The following is an 11,420-nucleotide window of genomic DNA, read 5'->3' as shown; positions in this document are numbered from 1 at the left end:
AACCCCCCGGTACTCCGGTAAAATCCCGATTTCACCCGGAATGTTTCCGATATCCAAATATAGGCTTCCAATATATCTATCTTTATGTCTCGAACATTTAGAGACTCCTTGTGATGTCCGTGATCATATCCGGGACTCTGAACAACCTTCGGTACATCAAAACTGATAAACTCATAATAAAACCGTCATCGTAATGTTAAGCGTGCGGACCCTACGGGTTCGAGAACTATGTAGACATGACTTAGAACTGTTCCCGGTCAATAACCAATAGCGGAACCTGGATGCTCATATTGGCTCCTACATATTCTACGAAGATCTTTATCGGTCAAACCGCATAACAACATACGTTGTTCCCTTTGTCATCAGTATGTTACTTGCCCGAGATTCGATCGTCGGTATCCAATACCTAGTTCAATCTCATTGCCGGCAAGTATCTTTACTCGTTATGTAATGCATCATTCCGTAACCAACTCATTTGCCACATTGCTTGCAAGGCTTATAGTGATGTGCATTACCGAGAGGGCCCAGAGATACCTCTTCGACAATCGGAGTGACAAATCCTAATCTCGAAATACGCCAACTCAACATGTACCTTCGGAGACACCAGTAGAACTCCTTTATAATCACCCAGTTACGTTGTGACGTTTGGTAGCACACAAAGTGTTCCTCCGGTAAACGGGAGTTGCATAATCTCATAGTTGTAGGAACTTTGTATAAGTCATGAAGAAAGCAATAGCAACATACTAAACGATCAAGTGCTAGGCTAACAGAATGGGTCAAGTCAATCACATCATTCTCCTAATGATGTGATCCCATTAATCAAATGACAACACATGTCTATGGTTAGGAAACATAACCATCTTTGATTAATGAACTAGTCAAGTAGAGGCACACTAGTGACATTATGTTTGTCTATGTATTCAGACATGTATCATGTTTCCGGGTAATACAATTCGAGCATGATTAATAAACATTTATCATGATATGAGGAAATAAATAATAACTTTATTATTGCCTCTAGGGCATATTTCCTTCAAAAACATACGAACAACTTCAAGCACTGGTGAAGTTGTCCACACCTCCATCGCCTCCACCACCCATCGGAGACTCACCTCGGAGAGTAGACGACGCACCACCACCAGCACCACGGAGTAGCCTCTTCCTCTCGGGGATGTTCTCCTGATACTCCTTCCACCACGCCAATTGCTCTTCATCCATGTCCTTTCTAGACATCATCATGTGCTCCTTCTCCTAGGCCATGAGCTCCTTCCATGCTTTTGCTTCCTTGAGCTTGATCATCCTCTCCTCTATGTCGGCCTTGCGCTTGGCATCTTCTAGCCTTGCTTCCAATTGTGCAAGTTTCACCTCTTTCTTTCTCTCGGTGATAATGAGCTTTGCCTCCAATGCCTTCGCCGCCAATGCCTCCTTTGACTTGATCATTTGATTAAGCTTTTCCTTCAAGCTTGATGCCTCCGCTTCCATCTTCATCCTCTCTTTTGCCTTCTTGGTTCCCCCGGGCTTGTCATGGTTTCTTCCTTCTTCATCACTATCATCCATTTTGAGCATATCCGATTTTTTCGGTGCACTCTCTTGATCCCTCAATTTCCATTTGTCAAGATGTTGGAGCAATGCCCAACAATGCATGAATGGGAAGGATTTGCCCTTGGAACCGACCATGTCCTTGTACCTCAAGTCGGCATATTTATCCTAAGACATATCATCATTGGAAGCATATGAAAATCACAACAAAGCATAACCAACAAGTAAATAAAGCATGAACCAACAAGTAAATAAAGCATGATATTTGTACTCACATAATCACTCTCAACACAACCACTTAGGGGTTGATCCCTCACTTGATCCATAGCCGCACTCCAACGAGCACAAGCGGGTTTCATCAACTCCCACCGGCCTTGAAGCGATCGGTAAGAACGAGCTCTCAATGTGGCAGTCTTGGGTTTCAACTTGAAATACTTGTCCTCAATGTGTTGCCAATGACGTTTCCCGGTTTGATCGGTGCCGTTGACCGCATCCAAGCCCACTTGCGACCAAGCCTTGACCAAGAGGACATCCTCAACCTCCGTGTAGTTCGCCGTGCGAATTGACCTTCGAGAACCACCTCCCGCTTCAAACATTTCCTCTCCAATCTTGGTGACATCTTCATCTTCTTCGTCCTCCTCACCCGCCTCCTCCTCCTCACCGGCCTTCCCCTCCTCAACCGGCGGCTCCTCAACATGGAAGTCGAAGGAAGCAAGTGGAGGAGATGAGATGTTCACCTCCGCATCGTCGAGCAATGCCCTATATGATACGGTTGGTGCGGACATTTTATCGAACACATCGGTGGCGGTGGCGAGCGGCGGCGGCGGTACCACTTGCTCTGCCCTCCTCTTGCGGCTTGCAAGCTGCTTCTCCTTGCGCTTGGTAGCAGCCGCGGTGGAGGTTGCCGGCTTGCCGGGCTTTGCCGGTTTCACCGCCTTCCCCGCCGGTTTTGCATGGATGCTATGGGGCCGGGGGCGGGGGCGGGCACGGGAGCGGCGGAGGGGGTCGCCGGGGCCTGGCCGGGCTCGATGGCCGGCGGTGGGGACGAGCACGGGCGGCGGCGGCGCAGAAGGCACTGGGCGGCGGGGAGAGAAGTTGCACTACTAGGGAAAAGCCTATACACGGAATCTTACCAGCAGCGCGCTTTAAAATAAGGCGCTGCTGCTAACTAGCAGTAGCGCGTGCGCACAAAACTCGCTGCTGAAATAAATGTGTTAGTAGCGCGCCCGGTCTTAGACGCGCTACTGCTATAATTGCCACGACGCTGCCGCGAGGCTAGTTCTAGTTGCAGTGCGTTAATATGAAGAGCGCTGCTGCTATGGATCATAGCAGTAGCGCATTTGCACAATAACCGCTACTGCTAAGCCATTCCATCTCCTCCCTCTCCTCTATCCGATCCACTCACACTCGCACTGCTGACTCGATCTCCCCCTCAACCCCCCACGCCGGTCCTCCCCCGTTGCCCCTCCTCCGATCTGTGCTGCCGTCACCTTCTCCTCCTTGCTGGACTCGATACCGGCCTCCTCCTCCATCCTCCCTCCAGTCGCCGCTGGCCGGCCCCTCCTCGCTCCGCCTTCCTCCTCCGTCCTTCCTCCACTCGCCGCCGGCCGCCCCCTCCTCGCTCCATCTCCCTCCTCCGTCCTACTCTCTTCTTCCTCCTCGAGTCGCCCCTCCTTCTCCCTCCTCCCTCCTCCATCCACAACCCCGCCTCCCTGCTACATTTTGATTTAGTAGGCTAGTTGATTTAGTTGATTTAGAACATTTTGATTTAGTTGATTTAGTATGCTAGTTGATTTAGTTGATTTAGAACATTTTGATTTAGTTGATTTAGTAGGCTAGTTGATTTAGTTGATTTAGAACATTTTGATTTAGTTGATTTAGTATGCTAGTGGATTTAGTAGGCTAGTTGATTTAGTTGATTTAGTATGCACCATTTTATTGTTATTTTTTCTGTACATGGATAGGTAGATGCTTTTGTTTTTTTTGTAATAAGTTATTTTTTGGCAAAATGTAGGTGCTAGTTTAGTTAAATTTGCCACTTGTTTTTTAATCAATTATCTTAGGCAATAGGGGCCAAATGAGATGAAATGTCTTGGTAGGTGGTACCCTTATTTGGTATATATTTGTGAGAAGTTTTTTCGGCAATAGGTGCCACCGAAATGCTTTGTCCATAAAATTGCTTCTCGCGGAAGAACCAAAAATATCACATGCTACTGTTTTTCTTTCCTGTGTGAATCGTTAATCCTTTGCTCATATTGCTTTAGGAAAATGGCGCCACCACCACCACCACTATGTCGACTGTGCAAATCAAGGTGCGCCAACAGCCTTGCAACTGGCAAGCTGTTCGGCATCTACTTCCAGCCGAGTTTTCGTCATGCGGCGGTAAGAAATTAGATGAAATGTAACAACTATTTTATTTTTAGTGTTGGCATTACTGCATTGTGTCATTTTGCTTTTTTTACACAGATCGTCCCATGCAATGTGAGGTTGAAATTCAACAAGCTGACAGGAGACACTGTGACATTTGAGGCTCCTGGGGGCCGTACACTATGGAGGTCGAGAAAGGACGCAATATGTCGCAGATTGGAGGAGATGGATAGGCCCGTTTCCGTGCCCGCATGCGTCTTACTAGTGGTGAGTTGATCAGCTTCTCCTTCAGAGCAGAAAGACCCAAGCTGGCTGTCATTTATCTCAACCTGGTGGAAGATGATGAAGATGACGAAGATGATGTAGATAATGAGGACCCACTCGATGAAGATGATGAGAACCCACTTCATGAAGCATCGTAGCTCAAAGAATGAGGCTGAGCGAGGAGGAGGTGTGCAACCTATGGGACAAAATTCTGCCACGTCATGACTTTGTCGGGGTGCCATTCGTGACCCGTCTGACAAGTACCATGGTCAATCGGCATGAAATGGTATGTTATACGTACTGATTGTAGTAATTTGATGATATATATGCTTTGTTGTTATACTTACAAATGCAAATTATCCGATGATATGCTTAGTGAATCCGATGATATGCTTAGTGTAGAGTCCAATGATATGCTTTGTGGAATCTAGTCGATGATATGCTTTAGTGTAGAGTTTGATCATATGTATATTAGTGTAGAATCCAAGAAACTATTAATAGTGTAGATAATCCATACATACTTATTACTAGAATTCATGATTAGTTAGTACAAATGCGTAGTACTGTGTCTTTTGATAGTGTAGAAATCTAGACTTAATAGAAATATATTTACAAGCGTATGTGCAAGGCTATTTATTAATTGATATATTTTTCTTATTCAGAAATTGCCAAAGAACCTATCTATGAGTTGTGGTATCGAGCCTGATGAAGAAAGCTCAGCTGGACTACGCCTTACCGCAAGCGGCTTCGTCACCACCTGTACTTACCGCATGGACACAGACGGTCGCACACACTTAAACTCGGTTGGGTGGAAGATATTCCTCGTTGGCAAGAATCTTCGTGTTGGACAGGCCATCCTAATTACTATCAGGAAAACCCACCGACCAGGCTTGAGGATGATGATCGTCGTTGATATCATCTAGAACTACATATGTGTGTGTGGCTATATCATCTAGAACTACATATGATAATCGTCGTTGATATCATGTAGAACTACATATCATGATCGTCGTCGATATCACCTTGTACTGCTTGAGGATGCATGTTGAGTATATAAGAAATTGTTATCTAGTACTCCCTCCGTTCCAAATTACTCGTACTAAAACCATGATGTAAAATTTGGAGCCGAGGGAGTACTACCTAGTACCTATAATGCTTTATAAAATTGATACCTAGTAGTACCTAGTATCTGGAAATTGCAGTTTATTGAAGCTGAAACGGGGTAGGAAGCGGGGGGAAATGATAAAAGATATACCAGTAGCGCGGGGCCAGGAAACCGCTACAGCTAATTAATAGTAGCGCGCTCTGGAAATGCGCTGCTGATATAGTCCATAGTAGTAGCGCGGGTACAGACCGCGCTACTACTAACAGTTAGCTATAGCGCCTTATTGGTAGCGCGGCTGCCCGCGCTGCTGATAGCCTCAAAATCCGCGCTACTACTAGGATTTTCCCTAGTAGTGTTAGGAAATTTCCCTCCCGCGTGTGTGGTTGACCGAGTGAGGGTTCGGCCCAGAAAATTGTCCCAAACCCTCACAAGTGCAGGTTGGACTCCAAGTTGAGGGTTCGGCCTAGAATTGTTTTTGTGGGTTTAGGGATTTGAGGGTGCTGATCTGCGTCTTTTTTTTTCTGCTCAACCCTCAAACTGGCAGTTTGAAGGCTTTCTTAGACATGCTCTAAGAACATGAAGAGGTGGATAACTCCCTCAATCTGCCTGTAGTACACGTGATCACCGTACGTATGTGGCGGCCACTCATCAGAACACACGAGGTGTTTGTAGATTTTATTTAAACGAGGGACTGTGGATTGTGTACCTAGGCTATACTAGTAAAAGGGCCCGTGCGTTGCAACAGGAGAAAATAATATCACACGCTTTTAATTTACAAAAAAGTTTATAATCAGAGTATTTGTAGCTATGGCCCAAACAAAGATGATCTTTGCCTACAAAATCACAAGTTCAAGATTCCACATGTCTTCTATGTAAACACGGCTTGCATGTAGATTTGATACGTACAAAGAAACGGGCAAGTGATCTTCAATTTCGTCTCCAATCCTGATTTTGCTGAGATGTTCATTCACAATCCGGATCAGTACCTATATGAAAGAAAAACGGATAATGCACTGTTAATTAATATTGCACCCTAGATAGTATTTTTTTAAATGGTTAACAGGTAAAATAATATCATATTCAGACTCTATATATTTTTCTAATCAAATTCCATATATAACATGTTAAATTTGGAGTTACGGTTTAGAAGATATTAGTATTTTAAAAAACATTTGATATATACTACGAGTTTAATGTCAGAAACATCAGAGATTTTCTATAAAGTAGCATGATGGACTAAAAATACCTATTTTTTATTAATAGCTATAGATTTAACCTAAATTTCATGGGATGCGCACTCCACCAGCATCATTACCAGACATTACCCAATACAACAACCGCTACAATTCCACAAGATCCGTTTCATTTTTCTGTTCGCTTTCTGTTTGTTCGGGCTCATTTTTAACTCAAATTTGCGGAAGATTTAGGGCGAAGCGGACACAAGCCGGACATCCGTTTGTCCACCCATGTCCGCGCACTGGCCTTTAGGCCAACTCCACCGCGCGACCCCATCCTGTCCGGCCCTGTCCGTTTGGGGCAAAAGGGACAAACGAGGCGGCCCAGCGCGCGACGGCCCGGATCCATTCTGTCCGTTTTGTGTCCGGGCCGACCCATTTCGAGCGCAAACTTGCGCCGGGTTTGGGTCGCGGCGGACACCAAATGGACGCACCCTCGTCCGCGTCGGGGCCGCGTGGCAGGCGGCCACCTACCTTCCACCCGCCCACATCAATGCGCACGGGCGGGCGGCCCCACCTGTCATCCACACATGGAAGGGTCGCCGTCCTTCTTTAAGTGCAAACCGTGGACCGGTCGTCGTCCACACTGCCCAACGCCACCCCGCGGCCTCCTCGAAACCCGACAGCCCCAGGCCCCAAACCCTAGCCAAGAACTCGCCGGCCGGCCGCCCGCAGCCATGGGGCTCTGGAACTACGGCCGCAAAGGCAAGCACGACCGCGAGGCTGGCTCCTCGTCGGGTCGTCGCCGCGTCTCGGTGAAGAAGGAGGAGCCGGCCTCGCCATCGCCATCGCTACCACGCCGGGCCCCCTCGCCGCCCGCGTTCTCCATCGCCCCCGCGTCCGCCGGCGAGCGCGACCGGCACTACATCCACGCTTCGGTGTGCCGCCGTTATTGGGAGACGAGGACGCCGATCCCCTGGAGCAATGCCCACCTCCCCAACAACTGGTATTTGTCGGCCGACCGCGTGCCGATCCCGCCAGTCCCGGTGACCGGCCGTGCGCGCCGCCAAGAGATCGAGCGCCGCTGCCGCCTCCTCCCGGACGACCTCTACTACGACCCCAGGTACGCCCCGACTCGCCATTGTGGGACACCTGGTTCCGCGATGAGCACGACACGCGGCGGGCGTCCTATTTCGCCGGCACGTCGACGGGGCCATGGCGGCCACGCCCAGAGCGCCAAGCGGCTGCTCCCCAGGAGCGCGGGCGTAGGCTGGTGCGCGGCCTCACGCCCACGCCGTCGCCGTCGCCATCTCCATCGCCACCACCACCTCCTCGCATGACGGCGGAGGACGAAGCCCGTCTCGTGCAGCGTGTCATGGAGGACTCCATGAGCACGCACGACGAGCGGCAATGGGACGGCTTGGAGGAGGCCATGGCACTGTCTGCCGCCGGCGACGTGGCCTTCCCGGAGCTGCAGATGGCGGCCTTGACGGAGGAGAGGAGGGAGGACGCCATGGAGGAGGAGCCGTCGGCCGCCTTCCAGCAGCTGGTGGGCACGGGGTGGCCCTGGTCCTGCTCTGCTCCGGAGATGGCCGCCGGCATGGGCGTGAACTGGCGCGCCACTCCGCCGCAGTCACCGGAGCGGGAGGCGTCGCCATGGGAGGAGGTGTTGCAGGCACCTCCCGCCGTCCAGCCCGCCCCCGTCTACCACGCACCGCCGTCCCACCTGTGGACGCCGCCGGACTATGTCGACCTCGTCAGCGACGACGACGACATCGGCGACCTTTGAAGAGGGTCACGGCGACGGCAACGACGGGCACGGGCAGGAGCGCGCCGGCGGCGACCGTTTTTTTTTACTTTTTTATGTTTAATTATTAATGTGATGAAACTGGGCCGTTTTGTGGCCATGGACCCCCTAACTAAGTTTTATCTTTATTAAACTGCGTTTATTTACTTTTTTAGTCATTTTTTTCTGTTTTCTTTTTTTATTGTTTTAACTGACACGGACGTGATTTGGGGTGCGGCCGCACGGTGGGCGCACGCACGACCCACCGGTCACAGCCGGACACGGGCGAACCCATCGGCGCCCCAAAGGGACAAAATCCGGCCAATCCGGACGTCCGTTTGGGGTCGTGCGGTGGAGTTGGCCTTATGGCAGCAAAATAAATTCAGTTTTTCCCCACCTACCCCAATTTTCTTTCTCCTTTCTCTCTCGAGCCCTGCCAGCAGCACGAGGTCATGCATTCGAGCTGCTCCGTCGAACGAACCAGCTCGTTGACGAGCCCCTCCCGGCTGGCGGCGGCCAGGTCGAGGTCCACGTCGCGGTGTGCACGTGCGGAGCAACTCTCTCTGGGCCGGCGGCGTGAACGGCAACACGGGGTTCACCATGGCGCCGCGCGTCGCCCGGGCCCCATTCGCCTGCCTCGTCGAAGAGCGGTTTTGCTGCACCTCCTTGGTCGTGCTCTTCGGCGCGTCGTGCGGGTACTCGCTTCCTGCCTTGGTGGCCGCGTTGGTTGCGCTGGCCGCAACGATGGTCGCGCTTGTCGCCCCGGTGGCCGTCCGGTAACAACGACAACATGGCCATCGAGCTCCGGGCGCTCGGTGCGCCAGTCCGCGTGGAATTCAGGAACCTCTCGCCATGTCGTCACCGGTTGCAGGCGGTGTCGTCCATGAGCCCCGTCGATGCCGTGTCCGTTCCGAATGATTCCTCCGCGTTGGCTACATCGGATGTGTCCGTCTATCCGTTTGGATAGCCAAACGGCAAAGGCGGACAAAATTCGTGTCCATTGGGTACCTGTGTTGGAGTCGGCCTAAGATGGGCTTGACCGCAAAAGCATTGATGCCGTTTCTGGATTGGAGTGGAGAAATGACTGTGCAGAGTAATTGTATTTTTTTATCATTTGACCATTGGGTAGATGGGACAGGTTAATTTTGAACCTAATTTAATTTGCTTACGAGATTCCGGTAAGAATTTGATAAATTCTTAAATAGTTGGGATTTAACCATACGCCAATCATTTCGATACGAAGTTGCTTGCAGAGGGCGGTGTAGAGAATGATTTTGTGCATTAATGATTGATTGATCGTGCACTAGGCACATATATATAGGTACAAGGGGTGCGACCGGTATCTTGTCTCCCAAGATATACGTACATACAGGGGGAGAGAGATACTACAGGTACTGCATACATAACCCAGACCTACGTACATGTATATATGTTCAACACCCCCCCGCAGTCGAAGCATCGCCGGTGATGCAAAGACTGGACCGAAACCCCTCGAAAGTCGAGGTAGGTAGGCCCTTCGTCATCACATCGGCGAACTGTTGATCGGTGGGTACATGTAGAACACGGACACGACCAAGGGCGACGTGCTCCCGGACGAAGTGGATGTCGAGCTCGATGTGCTTCGTCCGTCGGTGATGGACAGGGTTGGCAGCGAGGTACACCGCGGAGACGTTGTCACAGTAGACAAGCGTCGCCTTGGTGACCTCACATAGCAACTCCTGGAGTAGCTGTCGTAGCCAGGAACACTCCGCGACGGCGTTGGCCACGGCCCGATACTCGGCCTCGGCGCTCGATCGTGAGACCATGGGTTGTCGTTTAGACGACCACGAAATCAGAGAGGGCCCGAGGTAGACGCAGTAGCCGGAGGTGGAGCGTCGAGTGTCGGGACACCTAGCCCAGTCGGCGTCGGAGTAGGCGACAAGGCTGGTGTCGGGCGAGGCCGTCAGGGTGAGACCCATGGCTGTGGTGCCACGTATATACCGAAGTATACGTTTCACGAGAGCCCAATGGGTGTCAGGAGGAGCGTGCATGTGAAGGCACACCTGCTGGACAGCGTACTGAATGTCCGGACGCGTCAGTGTAAGGTACTGAAGCGCACCGACAATGGAGCGGTAGAAGGGAGCGTCGGACGCCGGAGAGCCCTCGACGGCGGACACCTTAGCCTTCGTATCGACAGGCGTGGAAGCAGGCTTGCAATTAAGCATGCCCGCTCACTCCAGAAGCTCGTAGGCGTACTTCTGCTGATGCAGGAAGAAGCCAGTAGCCCGGCGCACTACCTCGATGCCGAGGAAGTAGTGGAGAGCCCCCAAGTCCTTGAGAGCGAACTCGGTGCCGAGGCGAGCTGTGATCTGATGTAGAAGCGCCGGCGAGGACGCAATCAAGATGATGTCGTCGACGTACAGGAGGAGGTACGCGGTGGCGTGGCCCTGATGGTAGACAAACAGGTAGGCATCAGACCGTGTGGACCGGAACCCCTGTTGCTGGAGGAAGGCCGCGATCCGCTGGTACTAGGCCCGAGGTGCCTGCTTCAACCCGTAGAGAGAACGGGAGAGCAAGCAGACGTGGTCCGGATAGTCGGTGTCGACGAAACCAGTCGGCTGCTGACAGAACACCTGCTCATCGAGATGACCATGCAAGAAAGCATTAGACACATCGAGCTGGTGAATAGGCCAAGCGCGAGAAACATCGAGCTGGAGAACAGCGCGAATCGAGCCCGGTTTAACAACCGGGGCGAAGGTGTCGGTGAAGTCCACGCCGGCGCGCTGGCGAAAGCCGCGCACCACCCAGCGCGCCTTGTAGCGCTCGAGAGAACCGTCGGAGCGAGTCTTATGGCGGAAGACCCACTTGCCAGTGATGACATTGGCACGGGGTGGCCGCGGGACAAGCTGCCACGTACGGTTGCGCTGCAGGGCGTCAAACTCCTCACGCATCGCAGCTAGCCAGTTCGGATCCCGAAGGGCTGCGCGAGCGGAGGTGGGGAGCGGGGACGGTGTCGAGGTAGAAGCCGCACAGGCATACTCGTCCGACGAGTAGCGCGTGCTGGGACGCAAGGTCCCAGTCCGAGCCCGAGTAACCACACCGGTGAGAGGTGCGGCCGGGGCGGCGGGAGCCGCTAGGGGGACCGCGGCGACGGGGGCCGCGGCAGCGGGGGCCGCGGTGGGGTCCGCGGCAGCGGGGGCCGCGG

This window comes from Triticum aestivum, chromosome 5B (assembly GCF_018294505.1).
Source record: "Triticum aestivum cultivar Chinese Spring chromosome 5B, IWGSC CS RefSeq v2.1, whole genome shotgun sequence".
Lineage (NCBI taxonomy): Eukaryota > Viridiplantae > Streptophyta > Magnoliopsida > Poales > Poaceae > Triticum > Triticum aestivum.
Note: the sequence above shows the minus strand (reverse complement) of the source record.